General features: G+C 44.0%; 1 protein-coding gene across 4 annotated transcripts in view; it reads right to left on the bottom strand.

Annotated features, from left to right (window-relative positions):
• Nucleotides 1-16,155, bottom strand: part of PLEKHA2 (pleckstrin homology domain containing A2) — a 69,161-nt gene extending 53,006 nt beyond the window's left edge. The window contains exons 1-2 of one of the 4 annotated variants that reach the window (XM_032838051.1): nucleotides 1,254-1,446; nucleotides 810-904 (exon numbers count right to left, since the gene is read on the bottom strand). The gene's annotated coding sequence lies outside the window, so the exon portion shown is untranslated. Of the gene's footprint in view, nucleotides 1-809; nucleotides 905-1,253; nucleotides 1,447-15,989 lie in introns of those variants that run through there. The other 3 variants (XM_032838047.1, XM_032838050.1, XM_032838048.1) reach the window with 3 other exon arrangements.
• Between the last annotated feature and the right edge of the window lie 548 nt (nucleotides 16,156-16,703).

Below are 16,703 nucleotides of genomic sequence, written 5' to 3'. Positions count from 1 at the left end.
TGCCACCAGACAAAGAAAAATGATGGAGCTCCAGAAAGGAAGAGAAAGGGGACTGACTTAGATATATTAAGAACATGAGTACAATTTTGGAACTTCAGCCCAAGTGCAACCACCGCTCAGCGGGCTGAGAGCCACAGCTGGCTGGCATCCTGATAGAACGCTTTTCCCCTCCCTCTTTTCTGCTTCTCACGCTCCTCTGGAAAACCCCATTTGAAGTCCTAAAGAAAGAAAAGAGGTGTGGGAGAAGGAGTTAGAAGGGGAAGATTCAGCTAGAACCCAAACTCACGAAGAAGGAAGGAAACCTTAGGCGAAAGGCTGGGTAGGGGGGAGGGTTGGCCTCGGGGGAGGAGATGTGTGAGGCCCCAGTGGAGGTGGCCACGCCGCGCCTCCTCTCTGGAGGTGCCTGTACACTTCTCCTTCCTGCACGGCCTCTTCTGCCCCTTTTCGTCCCTTTTTTTTTTTTAATCTATTTATTTTTTGCTTTTTTGTTAGTTTGATGAAGTAACAGTCTTCAGAACTAGAGCAGAAAAGGGAAGCGTGTAAGGTGAGGAAGAAGTTGGTGAGAGCGAGAGACAGCTCTCTCAAGGGTGCTTTCCCAATCTGGCACCGAACCTCCGTTTTAGGACAGTTTTCCTACAAGTCACCCCCCACCCCCAGCCCGGAGTTCCAGAAGCCCCAAGGGCCCGGGCTGCACCCAGGGGAAAAGAAGGGATCTGCCTAGGGGAGCCCTGTAGGCCTGTCACGTAGTAAGGTAACAGGGGAAGAGGAAAACGAGGCTCCATGGCCCAATCCGAGCCCGAGGGACTTGCCTGGGACGCTCTCCGCTCTCCTCCCCTACCCGCAGCCCGGGCAGTCGTCGCGAGGCCGGTGCTCCAGCGCCAGAACCCGCAGCGAAGTTTCGCCGCTGCAAACGTGAGAAAATGCAGCTCAGCAGAACACCCGCCCCCCGCTCCCGCGGCCCCACCCCCGCAGCCCGACCCCTGGCGGTGGCGACCTTGGCCACCCCGGACGCTCCAGAAGACTGGAGGAGGGGCTGCCCTCCGGGATTTCCCGGGGGCTACGGGAGGCGCCCAGGGGCTGCGGCGCCCTTCCCCTTCGCCGTCCGCCGCCAGGGCAGGCGCACCCGGCCCCGCCTGCGCGCCCTCGGCGCCCCCGCCCGGGCTCCCCTGCTCCCCCTGCTCCCCAGCCTCGCCTGCCCCCGCACGCCCCTCCGCGCCTCGCTGCGCCCTGACCCGCGAGGGCGCCCCACTTACCCCGCCGTGCGGCGGCCGGGGCTCGGGCAGGGTGGGTTACATCGGGGTGGGACGCGCGTCTCCGGCGGGCCGGGCCGCCGCTCTCGGGGGATTTCTTTATCTCGCCGCCAAACTCTCGGTGCCTCTCGCTCCTCTAGCTCTCCTCCCCGCACCCCCACCCCTCCTTCTCTCTTGTCTCTCGGCTCTTTTTTCCGGGTTAATTACGTTTCGCATTAAAGCAAAACCCAGCCCCGGATGTGAGTACAATGCTCCGCCGAGCCCGCCGGGGGAGGAGAGGGGTGCCGGGGCGCCGCGGGGTGGGAGGGGGCGCGGCCGGGCGCCGCGGGCTGCGCGGAGGAGGCGGGGGCGGGGCGCCCGGGAGGCTGCCCCGGTGGCGGCGGGCCAGGCGCGGGCCGGGACCACCTCGCCGGCGTCGGCGGCCGCGCAGGTGGGACCGGGGCCGCCGAGACTGCCGCGCGGAGGAGGCCCGCCTCGGACGCCGGGCCCGGGCAGCAGGTGTCCGCGGCCGGAAAGGGGCCCGGGGCTGAGGGCATCCTGGAGCGAGGGAGGCGAGCCGGAGCCCGGGCTCCCTCTTGAAGCCCATTTCTGCTTCCCAGAGCCCCACCCAGCGACTTCAGCCCGGCCTCCCTCGGGTCCTGAGCCCTTGGCCTTTCTAGGGCCGCGGGGTGAAAGTTCAGGCTTGGGGTCTGAAGAAGGAACGATTCTCAGGGGTTGTCGTCAATGTGCCAGAAGAGTCCGCGGGCGCCGGACGTTTTAACGAGGGGTAGAGGGACTTTCTCAGTGTGACGCAAAGACGCCTTTCCTGCGCTCAGGGCAGAGGGTGCGCTGGAAAAAAATGGGAAACAGACAAGCATACATGAAGTAAATAATGCCAGGGGGGACCTGAGAGAATTACTGCGTGCCGGGGCAGCCCCTGCAGGATCTCGTTTGGATTCACGCAGCAACCGAACCGGTATCAAGCCCGTTCACGATGAAGAAACCGAGACTCAGAGACGTTAAGTAATTTGCCCTGGGTCCCACAGTCAGTCAACGGCAGGTCTGTCAGGTTCTGAGGCCGGCCTCCCACGTGTGGAGATAATTTAAATATCCATAAAGTCAGCCACAAAACCTCCGAAACAGGGACGCATAGTGGATTCACCAGTGGGATGGAGGACGGAGAGGTGCTGTGTCTGGGGACTCTGACGCAAATGTCTTGAGGCATTGAGGGACAGGAGGACAAAGGGAGATGCTTGGGGCTCTAGGACTGGGACTGGCTGTGCGAGAGTGATGGAAACGCTGTTGCAAATCCCACTATTGTCGGGGAAAGGCACGCTAAAAAGTCTCCAGGACCTGAGGCAACACAGCTGGGGAGTAGGGGACCGTGAGCACCGAGGGGGGCAGCAGGACGACACGCTGCGTGCAGCACACACCCCGAAAGCACCAGTGATGAAACCACACAAGTTTCCTCTTCCATTTTGATTGCCAAAGCAAAACTGAGCCGCCAGTTCTCTCAGGTGTGAAACTAAGGCTCTTTGCTCTAGAACAATTTGCTTCGAATGAGGAAGGAAAGGGGAACACAAGAAAAAAAAAATTTCCTTTGAAATAAATACATCAACCTCGGGTTTTTTTCTGCTTATGAAGAAGTTTCAGGCAACATAACGTCTTAAAGGAGAGTGTTCTCTGGAACCAGATGGACTGGGTTTGAATCCCAGCTCTGCCAATTATCAGCTTTGATCCCTGCCCAAAGGACAACATTTTTGTGCCTCGGTTTCTATTTGGGTTGTTATGAAAAGTAAATGAGTTAACATTTGTAGTGTTTAGATTACTGTGGAGCATGAAGTAGGTGTTACTTAAATGTGTTTTAATTTAAAAATTAGATTATGGGTTTCATCGTGAAAAGGAGCAAAATTCCACCCGGCTCCAAGCAAATCTGACTGGAACTGACAGTTTCCAGTGTGAGCAATGAGGTACAAGTCTCAGATTTCATGGTATGGTTCAGATTAAAACCCATAAAAGTCTACTCCCCATGGGGCCTGCCTGAGTCACTCACTCACAGAGCCACAAATATTTCCTGAGCACTACTGTATTGGATGCCTGGGAAGCAAAAGGAGCCAAAGGCCTTGGGTCTCATTAGGAGGATACAAGTGTCACTAGAAGGTTGACGCAGCCTTGTATCCCTCTTGGAAATGCTGTGAAAATAGCACAGAGGATAAGTATAACTGTACTTATCCTCTGTGCTATTTAGCCTTTAGAGGAACAGGACATCTGGAAGGAGAGGTAGAGGGGAGCTTGTATCAGAAAGGAAATGGACTTTGAAATGAGCCTGAGAAGATGGGTACAATTTTACTGGAGGGGGGCAAGAACACATTGGGCTAGGAAGAGGGTCATCAGTGCACTTTGGATGATGCTCATATTTCGCTGGGAGCCCCGTTTACAGTCCCATTTGCCCCTGCCCAGGACCTGGACCCAGTTAGACTACAATCTCTGGCCTGATTCCACTCCCCTATCCCCAGACTTCTGGTGTTCCTCAGTGGACTCCCCCGATCCCCTCCTGTAGGGGACACCACAAAGCAGGTGTCAGTTGGGCCTGCACCCTGCTGTGTATCCCCTTCGCTATCTCTTCATCTAGACATTTTGAAAATTACCCGATTTTATGCATTCATTATTTTCAGTGCAATAAATAGCTCTGGTGTCTGAAAATGTAACTGCCTGTGGGGAAAGGAATGTCAAGAAAGGGCCTTTCAGGGCACCTGGGTGACTCAGTCAGTTGAGCATCCAGCTGTTGATTTCAGCTCAGGTCATGATCTCAGGGTCAGAGGATCAAGTCCCGCAACGGGCTCTTGTTTAGATTCTTTCTCTCCCTCTGCTCTCCTCCCTGTGCTCCCTTGTGAGGATTCTCTCTCTCTCTCTCTCTCTCTCTCTCAAATAAATAAATAAATCTTTTTTTAAAAGCGGGGAGAGCCTTTCACATCACGTATTTCAGTCCCCTCATTGTGTCTGCAAGATGAGGTTCAATTTTGCTCAAGGTTTTGCAGCTAATTAAGGGCAGAGTTGGTTCTAGAACCCAGGATTGACTTTCCCCAGAATATTCCAGTGCTGACTTCCCCAGAATATTCTGGTATTCTAGTTTTGGTATAGGAATCTTTCTATGAAGGTGGAGACTTCTTACCCAGAACCCAAGAATCTAGACAGTAGTCTATACGCTAGCCATTTATTTGTGTACTTTCTATTTATTTCCAACATTAATGGCTGGGTAACTAGACAGCCTAATAACCTTAGATGGAGAGCCAGTGCGTCCTCTGGGCAAATGCATTGTTCTCTCTCCTTAAAGATACCGATTGTATAAGGTACCAGGCAGCAGTCAGGGCCCATTAGTTCCACTGGGGAAAGTGTGAGACTCAAGAGCTCATTGGCTGATCCTGGTTCAGGCCAGTTAATTTCACACAGAGAGAAATTGCTCCACGGCCATTCCACCTCTAATGCTAGTTGGTCATTTCATAGTTACTGTCGGTTTCCATAACAAAGTACCCTCCATTTCCAGAAAGATTACTCAAATTACTGTTCTCTTCAGTCCTATTCATTCAACAATTATGTGAACCTATTACCATTTTTCCTCCCACCAGGTATCTTGCATTTACTTATTATCCACGTGCTTGCTAAATGCTAATTGTTGTACGTGGATTATCTCACTTAAGTCTTAACTGGGAGCAAAATACTATTATGTTCTCATAGATAAGACAAGGAAGGAATAGAGACTGAGCCTAAATACAAACCAGTGCAACCAGCACAGCCTGATGCCGGAACCTTCCCTCTTAACCACTGACTTTGTGAAGGATACAGAAAGACCTAACACAGGGCTCCTTCCCATCCACATTTTCAATAATTGTCATCGTTTAGTATTTCCATTTCATCTCACTTGGTAACTTCATGTCCAAGGATATGTGCTCCAGATAGTCGTCTGGAGACATACGCAGTATAAATGGAGTATATGTGTCTGTGCACACATGCAGTGTATACATATGGAATATATACACACATACTCACTGCAGTGTTGTTCATAACATTGAAAATTATTTCCGTAAATAAAAATTATACATTTTTACTATATGCAGAAAGAGTAGAAGACTACATGCCAAACTGTTAACCACAGTTCTCTTCGGGTGAGGAAGGAGGGGTTATAATGGCATATCTCACTTTCTAAGAGATGTATTTCTGTAATGTTTCATTTTTTGCCATAAGCATGCCTACATCTGGTTTTCAAAAAACAATAATGGTTGAAATTTTTAATTAAAAAAACTTTAGGTTCTATTAGAAAGCATATTTTAGCCCTCAAGGAGCCCATCCTTGAGGCTGGGAGGGAATATAACATATACAGAAATAACTATCATAAAAGCCAGAAACTCATAACACAGATTGATGGACAGAGATACAATTCTGTGGGAATCAAACCAGCTCAGTTTGAGAGGTACGGGAGAAAATGTGTAAAGGAGATGGCACTTTGGGAGGACCTTTGCAGGAAAGGTAAGATGTAGAAGGTGGGGGAGTGGGTGAGAACACACCGCCTCCCAGTGCAAGACCGCATCAAGGAGAAAGCGTAGAGGCAGGAACGCATGGGATCCATTTGGGGAAGTGCGGCCAGTACAGTTCAGTGGGAGCCCGGGAGAGTAGATGGAGGACTGTGATGGGGAACAAAATAGGAAAGAAAGGTCGCTGGAGGGTCTTTGTTGCTAAGCTAATGACTTGTATTTATTATTTTAGGCTTCAAGAGCCCCTGAAGGTTTTGAGCAAGGAAGTGACACATGAATAAGCTGTGATTTCATGGTGACGGCTTAGTGACTGGACTCTAGCGCCAAGCCGTCAGGATTTGCATCCTGACTGTCACTAATTAGCTGCATAGTCATGGACCAGTTATTTTACTTCTTTGTGTTTCCATAAAACGGGGAAGGTGGTGATAACAGATAACCTATCTCATACCATTGTCTTTGAGATTGAGTGAATTAGTGTTTTTCAAGACACATGACAAGTGCTGAGATTGTTAAACTTAAAAAAAAAAATAGCATGATACCTTTGGATTGAGATCTTTGCATTTCGTTTTGAAACTTTTATTACAAAGAGCTAACATTACATGGTAAATTATTAACTGTTCCTTCTTTTCCCTCACACAGGTTTAGAGATTATTAATCTCCTTTTACAGGTGGAAGAATTTAGGTTTTAAGGAGAGAGATACAATGTTGGCATCACACGGCCAGGCGTGAGATGAATCCACACATTCTGAATCCTCATTCAGTGACCCTGGCCAACACCCAGGGTTATCTCTTAGCTCAAACTCTCAGAACCTGAAGAATAGGAAAAATGGGGAGTGGAAGAAACTGGCAAATTCTCTTTATCTGATGAGGGAAATAGCAGTAAGGGACAGTAATTAAGGTAAAATCAAAAAAGATAAAACTTTGGAGGAACCTTTAAAAGTCTGTATATAGAATCAAATTTGTAAAATATAAATATATATGTTGGATAATGCCCCCAACCAGAAATCATATGCTGAAGACCAAACACTTGGAGATAAGGCTTCTAGGAGGTAATTAAGGTTAAATGAGGTCGTAAGGTGAGGCCCAAATCTGATAAGATTGGTCACTGTATAAGAAGAGGAAGAGATCTGGGCACCTGGGTGGTTCAGTGGGTTAAAGCCTCTGGTTTCGGTTCAGGTCATGATCCCAGAGTCCTGGGATCGAGCCCCGCATTGGGCTCTCTGCTCTGCAGGGAGCCTGCTTCTCCCTTTCTCTCTGCCTGCCTCTCTGCCTACTTGTGATCTCTGTCTGTCAAATAAATAAATTAAATTAAAAAAAAAAATAAAGAAGAGGAGGAGATCTCTACCTCTGTCCATGTGCATCAAGGAAAGGCCACACGAATGCCCAGTAAGAAAGGGACCACCTGGGGCACCTGGGTGGCTCAGTCCTTAAGCATCTGACTTTGGCTTAGGTCATGACCCTGGGTCCTGGGATCGAGCCCCGCATTGAGCTCCTACCTCAGTGGGGAGCCTGCTTCTCCCTCTCTTACTCTTCCTGCTCTCTCTCTCTCTCTCTCTCTGTCAAATACATAAATAAAATCTTAAAAAAAAAAAAAAAAAAAACATTTTAAGAAGGTGGCCACCTGTATGCAAGCCAGGAGGCGAGCTCTCCCCAGAACCCAACCATGCTGGCAAACTGATCTCGGACTCCAGCCTCCGGAACAGTGAGAAAATACATTTCTGTTGTTTAAGCCATCCAGTCTGTAGTATTTTTTATACACATGTGTACACATACATACATGCATTGCATGCATACACATGCCAAAAATTATCTCCTAGTAACAAAGTTTGGAAAATATTGCTATACAGCTAAATCTGACATGAATAAACCTCAAAACTGAGTGCACATCCTGTCCCCAGAAATAACAGTCTGCTGGCCAAATGCACCATTACTATTGATTCATGCTGATGGCATTGTTTTTCCGTCAGTTTGAATAAGTACAGTGCTCCGCTCGGATTCCTGCATTTCCAGCGATGCCCTGTGATTACACGGGAAGGATTGGGCCTGTGGAATCAGAGAGAGAGGATGAACAGATAGATATCTTAGCTTTGGATCCATGACCACATTTTAGCACTAAGTTAACTTCAGAGTTGCTTAGACTAGTTACATAATCATTCCTCAGCAATGATCCTACGGGGTGGGGGTGGGGAGCTGCTGTTAGGAAGTTCTTGTGGGTGAATACAGTCAAAGTCATTAACTAGAATAAACTCTGTCCAGTTCATTCCAAGAGATGTCTGTGGTAGTCGGTGAAGTGAGTTCATTTTTATATCAGTGGTTCTTAACCCAAACTGATTATTAGAAAACAACAAAAAAGCACCAAGGATATTTGGACATAGATGTATGTCCTTCCATTATTTTGTTAATAGGAAATATACACACAGTACAATGACCAAAAGGGGCAAAAGAGTAAGATTGAACAAGAATTTCTTCCACTCACATTTCCCAAACACTGCTGTCCTCCCCAGAGAGAACCAATGTGTGTGTGTGTTTAATAGTAAAAAAAAAAAAAAATCCAGATTTGCAAAGATATACTTAAAAAGTTACTACCTATATCTATCTGAGTTAGGTTTACAGATGATTCTTTAAAATTGTTATGTTTCTGAATTTTCCAAGTATTCCTTAATAGGCTTGTCGTATTTTGTGATTAGAAAAAAATGTTAATTTTAAAGTAAATAAAAAGATTTTAATTTAAAAGTACCTCAGAGATCTCATAGCTGCTTTGTGATTTAAAAAAAAAATACAACTAACTTTATCCACAGATCGTCAGTCTATTGATATATTTCTCAAAATAATTTAACCAACTTGTTTCCATGCACATAAAATTCCTGCCACTGGAAAAGATATACAGAACCTGATTACCAACTTGAACCCTGAGATCTAGTGAAACTCATTATGACTCACTGGAAACAGGTAATTGGCTCAGGAATCTTCTTTCAAATTTCATCATAATTTGTATGATGACTCCACATATCTATCAAACTATATTAAAAGTAAGTGTAACACTAGACTGGAGAATTAAGCCCAATCCAGGCTAACACCTTTATTTAGTAATTAAATAATAACGAGCTAAATTTATCTTTACATCTAATCCTTAATGATGCTCTGAATGTTCTAATTGGATAAATAGCCAAATGCACCCTCCAGCATCTGAGGTCAAAAGATGTCATAGTCCTGGCTTGCTAAAAAGATGTATAGGGATTGTGGCACTGATCTAGAGGTCACCCTTCTGGAAACTTGAATCTCTGGAATGGAATTCCAAACACAGAAGACAAGAGGGAAAGGGCCACTGAGTAGCCGAAGTCCCTCATTAAGGAGAGCCTTTCTTAGCCTTTCTTCCTGCTTCTGATGGAATACCTAATTTCCAAAGGTCCAGTTATGTGGTTTTCTTGTTCTCACTAGATTAGAAACAGTTAGGAAAAGGAGATGATATTAGAGATGGAGGAGGGGCGGGATGGAGGAGGAAATTATTTTATTCCACTCATACTTATGTCTGTAAATGGATTAGCTGACAACAAAAGAGGGGAAAGAAAAGAAAAGTTAAAAATTCCCAGAGGTTATATGTGCTCAAGACGATCTTTGTCATTCCTGGCGCTGACCTTGAGGTAGGAAAAAGTGGTTGAACTGTGATAGGTGCCTTTATTTTAGGTGGGAAGTTCCATGTGGTTTTGCTGCTAGGAGTGGTGGCCTGTGCAGAGGAGACCACCTCTGAGAGCAGCAGTAGGAGAAAATAGGATTCACTTACACTCTTTTACCTTTTTAAAGTAATATATCATGTACATTATGTATCTTTTGTTTAATAATAAAAATTCTAAAAAAAAACCTCGATGCCCATACAAAAGATTTTACAAATAAAAAGTTAGTGAAAATAAAATTGTAGAACTAAAAATATTGAAGACTTGAAACCATAAAACTCCCAGAAGAAAACATAATGGGTAAACTCTCGGCACCACTCTTGGCAATGATGCTTTTAGATTTAACTCCAACTAAAAGCAAAAATGAACAAATGGGACTACATCAAACTAAAAATCTTTTGCACAGCAAAGTAATAAAATGAAATGGCAACCTACTGAATGTGAGAACATATTTGCTAATCATGTATTTGATAAAAAGCTAATATCCAAAATATGTGAAGAATATATATATAAAATGTCATATATATTTATATATAAAATATCATATGTATATAAAATATCATGTGTGTCTGTGTGTATGTGTATGTGTGTATAAGCAACTTGGTAGCAAAACCAAAAATCTGATGAAAAATTAGACATTTTTCAAAAAGAGACATGCAAATAGCCAAGAGGTATATGAAAATATGCTCAACATTATTCATCAGCAGGGAAATACACATCAGAACGACAATGAGACGTCACCTCACACCTGTCAGAAGGGCTATTATCAAAAACACAAAAGATAACTATTGTTAGTAAGGATGTGGAGCAAAAGGAAGCTTTGTGCACTGTTAGTGGGAATGTAAATTGCAGCAGCCACTATGAAAAATAATACGGAGATACCTCAAAAAATTAAAAATAGAGCTACTATACAATCCAGCAATTCCACTTCTGGGTATATAGCCAAAGCAAGCAAAATCACTACTTCAAAGAGATACCCACATGAGCTATCCCACAAGAAAATGTAATACACACACACACACACACACACACACACACACACAGAATACTGCTCAGCCATAAAAAAGAGGGAAATCTTGACATTTGTGACAACATGAATGGACCTTGGGGGCATTATGCTAAGTGAAGTACGTCAGACAGGGAAAGATAAATACTGTATGAACTTACTTATACATGGAATCTAAAACCAAACAAACAGAGAACAGATTAGTGATTCCAGAGGCAGAGTAGGAGGGGTGGGTGGAAAATGGGTGAAGGTGGTCAAAAGGTATAAACTTCCAGTTGCAAGACAAATCAGTTCTGGGAATATAATGTATAGCATAGTGACTATACCTAACAACACTGTATTGTATATTTGAAAGTTGCCAGGAGAATAGATCTTAAAAGTTCTCATCACAGGAAAAAAAAACTGTAGCTACGTGAGGTGATGGATGTTAACTAAATTTATTGTGGTGACCGTTTGGCAATAGATATTGATTTGGTCATTATATTCATCAATTTATGTGATCAAATTTTGTATATTATATGTATATATATTGTATTTATATATTATATATAAATATTATACATATATATTATAATATATTATAAATATACATATATTTAATATAAGCATATATATTAAAGTGTACAAGTACATTGTACACTTTAAATTTTTTATTTTTATTTTTTTAGAGAGAGAGCGTGCAGGCACATGCCCACTACGGGGGGGGGAGGGGCACAGGGAGAAGGGGAGATTCTCAAGAAGACTCCCCGCTGAGCCCGCAGCTCAATGCAGGGCTCCATCCCAGGACCCTGAGATCATGACCTGAGCCAAAATCAAGAGTCAGACAAATGCTTAACCCAAGCGCCCATTGTACACTTTAAACTAATACAGTGTTACCATGTCAATTATATCTCAATAAAAATGGAAAAAGTACAAAAAGATACAAAAGATACAAAAAAATTGTATGCAGTGATGGCTAAAATAAAAAATAGCCACAATGTCATATGCTGGTAAGGATGAAGAGAAACTGGATCATGATACATCGCTGGTAGAAATGTAAAATGGTACAGCTCCTCTAGAAAACAGTTCGGCCATTTCTTTAAAAAGTAAACATGCAACTATCATATGGTCCAGTAATTGCCCTCCTGGGCACTCATCCTAGAGAGAGAAGACATGAGGGACACCTGGGTGGCTCAGTCAGTTAAGCAACTGCCTTTGGCTCAGGTCATGATCCCAGGGTCCCGGGATCAAGTCCCATGTCGGGCTCCCTGCTCAGCCGGGAGTCTACTTCTCCCTCTCCCTCTGCCTCTGCCCCCAACTCATGCTCTTGCACACACACTCTCTCTCTCAAATAAACAAAATCTTTAATTTAAAAAAAAGAAATGAAGACATGATCACACAAAAACCTATACGTGAATGATTATAGCCCTTTTATTGATAACAGCCAAAAATTAAACAACCCAGCTGTCCTTCAACTGGTGAATAATTAAACTGTGGTAGATCCCTACCATGGAATACTCTTTGGCAAGAAAAGGGACCAAGCTACTGATAGACACAACAACAAGAATGAATATGCAGAAAAGTTTATGAGTGAAAAGAGCCAGTCCCCAAAGTTTACATGCTGTGTATTGATTCCATTTGTATAACATTCTCAAAGTGAGGACACTATAGAAATGGTGAACCCGTAAATGATTGTCAAGGTTAAGAAGGGTACAGGGTAGGAGGGAATTGGGTGTGGCTATAAAAGGGCAGCTGGTAGGGGCAGGGGGCTTGTGTTGATGGAAATCTTACTCTCGTCAGTGTCAGTGTCAGTATTCTGGTTGTGATAGCAGACTGTGGTTTACAAGACGCCACCACCAGAGGAAACATGATCTCTCTGAACCATTCCTTACAACTGCATGTGCATCTACAGTAATCTCAAAATAAAACATTTAAGCAAGGAGAAAAATGTTAAGCTAAAAAAATATTATGAGAGTCTCGTGCTTAAATAGATACTATCTATTTTTAAAAATCACTTGGGGTGCAACATATCCCTCTTGACCCTCGCTGAACAAAGCCCACATGCTGGTTAAGCACACTTTCACATATTGTGGCTGACAGGACTCAATTTGTGGTGAGCTAACATTTAGTTTTTGGTTCTGATATGAAAAGCAGGGCTGCATCGCTCTCCTACCTCCACTGCTACAATCCCTAGGACAGAGCTTCCCCCGAGTGCATTTCCTCTGCCATGGGGGCATGCGGTTCCTTCCATCCACTTTTCTGCCTTCCTTAAAAAGCAGGCTTCTGATACTTGGAGTAAGTCCAGAACTTCACTGGTATTCAAGAGTCACTCTCCTATGACAGGGTGCACAGAAGGGTTGGTGAGATCATTTTAATTCGTTACCATAAAATGCTGCTGTGGCTCCCCCATATTCAGAAGGTGAGAAGCAAGCATTACAGCAAAAGTCTGTTGAACGCAGCTTCTAATTACATGTCACTGAGTACGCCGGGAGTCAAATCATGGCCACTGAAATGGAACTGCGTGTTCTCGAAATAGTTCAGCCATGAGGTCTAGGGGCTGACTTATTTCTGGTTTCTCCAACTTAAGCTCTTGTTCATGACCCTGTAACTACCACCCAGTTGAGAGGAGATCGGCAGCACGGTGAGGGGCACAGAATTTGGACTAGGGCCCCTCAGTAGGTAGAACGTAGATAGAATGATGCCTATAATTTTTATTGTGCAAAGTTGTAAAGGACCTAGAAATCTAAGTACTATATTTTGAACAGAAATGCTAGTAAGAGAATGATATAAAGCAGAGATCTGCAAACTTTTCTGCACTTACACCCCTAAAAAATGCTGAAGACCGTGCATCCCTTCACACATTTTAAGATGTCTCTAACTCTTCATCACAGGTTGGAGTGCTTACAGAGGATGTAGTCTGCAGATTGTTTTCATCAGATGTTTTAAAATAAAACTGTTATATCACCCTTTTTAATGCATCCAATAGGATCTAAGTACCATAATAAATTGACACCACTGTTCCTTTTTCAAGATGAACATGAAGTTCTTTAACAGAAATGCTCAATCATTCCCTTTTCTCCATGACTATATTTTCCTTCCACTTCCCTTAAAGATTTGTCTCCAAATGTCATATATCTTTATGGGATCTTTTATTATTTTAAAATCTATCATTTGGGGATCTTTTACTGATTACTTTATCATATATTTTGAAAGAAACATGCATGTGTGAATTGATTTTATAATTTCAAAGACTATCCTGTGACCAGAAGGTATTAAACCATTTCTTGAGACTAGGACATTATTATAATTATTAGTAACACAATGAATATGTATTTTATTGATATTAAACAGAAAATAGTAAAATGTTGGAAATTACCCTCCTAATGAGAATTATCTCTCCTAATAGAGGAGGATGGATTTTTACAGATATGTATTTGTATATATTTACATTTACATGTAACTAGTTCAAATATCCATCCATTAATATTACTTATTGCAAGAGTGAATAGGTTTAGGGTGCCTGGGTGGCTCAGTGGCTTAAGCCTCTGCCTTCAGCTCAGATCATGATCTCAGGGTCCTGGGATCGAGCCCTGTGTCAGGCTCTCTGCTCAGCAGGGAGCCTGTTTCCCTCTCTCTCTCTTCCTACTTGTGATCACTGTCTGTCAAATAAATAAATAAAATCTTTTTTTTAATTAAAAAAAGAATGAACAGGTTTAGCACCAATATTATCTTTATTTCTAATTTTTATGAATGTAAGCACTGAGAAAATTTGTTTCGCATTACTAGGTAGATGGGGCCACAAGGAGTTTTGTTATGACAATGTCCATCCAGGGCTGACGAGAAGAAAAGAAACTAGGGACATATTTCTGGGTTTATGGCTTCAGAGGCACACCTGGAATGACTCAATCACTTACAAATACAAACTCTATATAAAGATTTGTAGCTGGTCCACCTTTGCCGGAGAACTTGAGATTTGTTTTTCAGCAGTGCCAAACTGGCGATGTCATTCAATTCTTTGGACTCCTTCACATTATAGGTCAGATACCACTTAGAGACCTTCCTTCAGAAATTACAGTGGAGGTTGTGCCTGCGTGGGGCAGAGAGCATGTGGGATCTGTCTGTACTTTCTGCTTCATTTTGCTGTGAACCTAAAACTTGCTCTAAAAAATAAAGTCTATTTTTTTAAATTATTTTAATGATCTATCCATGGTTGACTCAATTGGGTTTTCCTCCAAGTTTTATGGAAAACAAGACATTGGAAACCATCTAATTTGTATTTCACAAATTGGTATCTCAGTCGTAAAAGCTTTTGCTTTCTCAACACAAACACAAATATTTCTATTTGTTCCTTGTCTTGGCCCTAGAGGTTTTTACAATCTAGGACAATGGCTTTCTTTCCTTTTTTGAGAAGGGAGGAAGGGCTGATGTGTCAGGAGAGTGGGAGCAGAGAAGACCCAGCGTGACACCCCACTCTCATTTTACCTCAGGTGGATCCAGACGCTGAATCCCTTGAAACCTTCTACCCTGTGGGCACCCACCATTTACACACCACTGGAGTAAGGGGACTTAAGAACTACTTCTACAGCACCATAAAGTCAGCTTTGGGGGTATTGTTTTGTTTTTTATCTGAAATTCAGATTTAACTGGGTATCCCATATCTATCCCTTTGGCAATCCTATCCAACCCAAATCATTCTCTTCAGGAAATGGCAAACACGAAGACCCGGCAAGACTCCACAAAGCCCTCGACTGGGGAGCAAGGTTCTTTCATTTCTCCATCTATCTACTTCTCAAATAGAATTACTGTTTTCTCATCTCTCATCTTGGCGTCCATCTTTCTCTCCCCAGCCCCAGTCCCCGACCTTATTTCCATCCTTTGAATCCAAAGCAAAAATGTCAGCAGAAACAACAGCAATGACAACAATCATGAAAGCAGGAAAGCTTTTGGAGGAAACCAGGCCAGTGAAATGCATTTGAGAGGAGCAGACAGTGTGTGGGTACAGTGTGGGCAAAACATCTCTGTCCTGTCCTCTCAAAAGCAGAGGCTAAAAACAGGAGGGAGGGAGCAGTCTCTTCTTTCAGACAGAAACCACATATATAAAATTTGTGACGATCGTCCTTTCCAGTCTTGCCCGTGGACACAAAATAAAAAATATTATTCGAGTCCAGTTGCATTTCCTATACTTTTTGGTGCTCTCCTGAGCTGTTCCTTAGGAAAAATACCAGCAAGCCTTCCTGTTTTTTCTTCCCCCTTCTGTTCCTATTTACTACCACTGCCTTCTCACCCTCCCCTCTCATCTCCCAAGCACCAAAAATAATTTGAATTTCAAACTTTTTTTTTTCTTGGCCTTCCTGTGGGTGTGGGAGGACCTCCTTTGGGAATTGTTCTGGATCTAGTCGGCTCCATCTGTAATTTGGCAAAATCTCTGTCTGCACCCCGCCCCCACTTCCTTTTCTTGATACATGGGAGTCCGGGTGTCCCCCACCCCACAAAGAACCTCCTCGATCTAATCCTTAGGGAACCAAATGAGAGGAGCCCCCCAGGGAGGCCTGGTGGGTCTGCAGCCTTCACTTACCCGGCCCCTGGTTTTGGAAGGGCAAGATCTCTCTGCACAAAGGAACCAGCTTCTCACCAGCCAGAGGAAGCCACCTCCTGCAGACCGACGGCTCCAAAGGACAAGGTGACTTCCAGGAGGAAGGCAAGATCTGTGCTTTTCGGTTCAGGAGACCCAAGGCAAGTTCCTGTTTCAAAGACAGAGTTTAAAAAACTGATTACGTTCAGAGAGTTTTGTGCGTGTGAATGTGTGTGTGTGTGGCTGTGTGTCCCTCTCCCCAGTTCACCCACGTGATCCCCTTGATTTTCCTCTGGGGGACAGCTGAGCTGCCTTTTCAAACAATCTCTCTGGACCTCCCCCTGCCACCTTCCCCATCAGCTGTCATCATGGCCATTCCTGAGCTAGTGTCTCAATACTCTGGTGAATGTTTGTTACTGACAAAAAAAGAAAAGGGAAAAAAATGAGAGCAAGAAAAAGGACTTCACATCTAAGAGTTTCCTGTGGTTTGGGACAGTTTTAGTTCAAGGCTTTCATGATTTATTTTTCCCTCACTTTTTCCATGCTGAAGACAGGGCTCAGAAATGCTGCTGATGACCTGTAGAGCTTGTTTTCTTTCTTAGGTCCTATAGGAGACACTCTCCTTGGAAGAGTTGGAAGTTGAAAGGGAGTTGGAAGGGAGCAGCAAAGTAGTTGATGCCCAAGGCTGAAGACCCAGTTAGGTGCAGGCGGATCTTT

This window comes from Lontra canadensis, unplaced genomic scaffold (genome assembly GCF_010015895.1).
Source record: "Lontra canadensis isolate GAN:19392208 unplaced genomic scaffold, GSC_riverotter_1.0 scaffold101, whole genome shotgun sequence".
In the NCBI taxonomy this organism is placed as follows: Eukaryota; Metazoa; Chordata; class Mammalia; order Carnivora; family Mustelidae; genus Lontra; species Lontra canadensis.
This window is presented reverse-complemented; position numbering and strand designations above follow the sequence as displayed.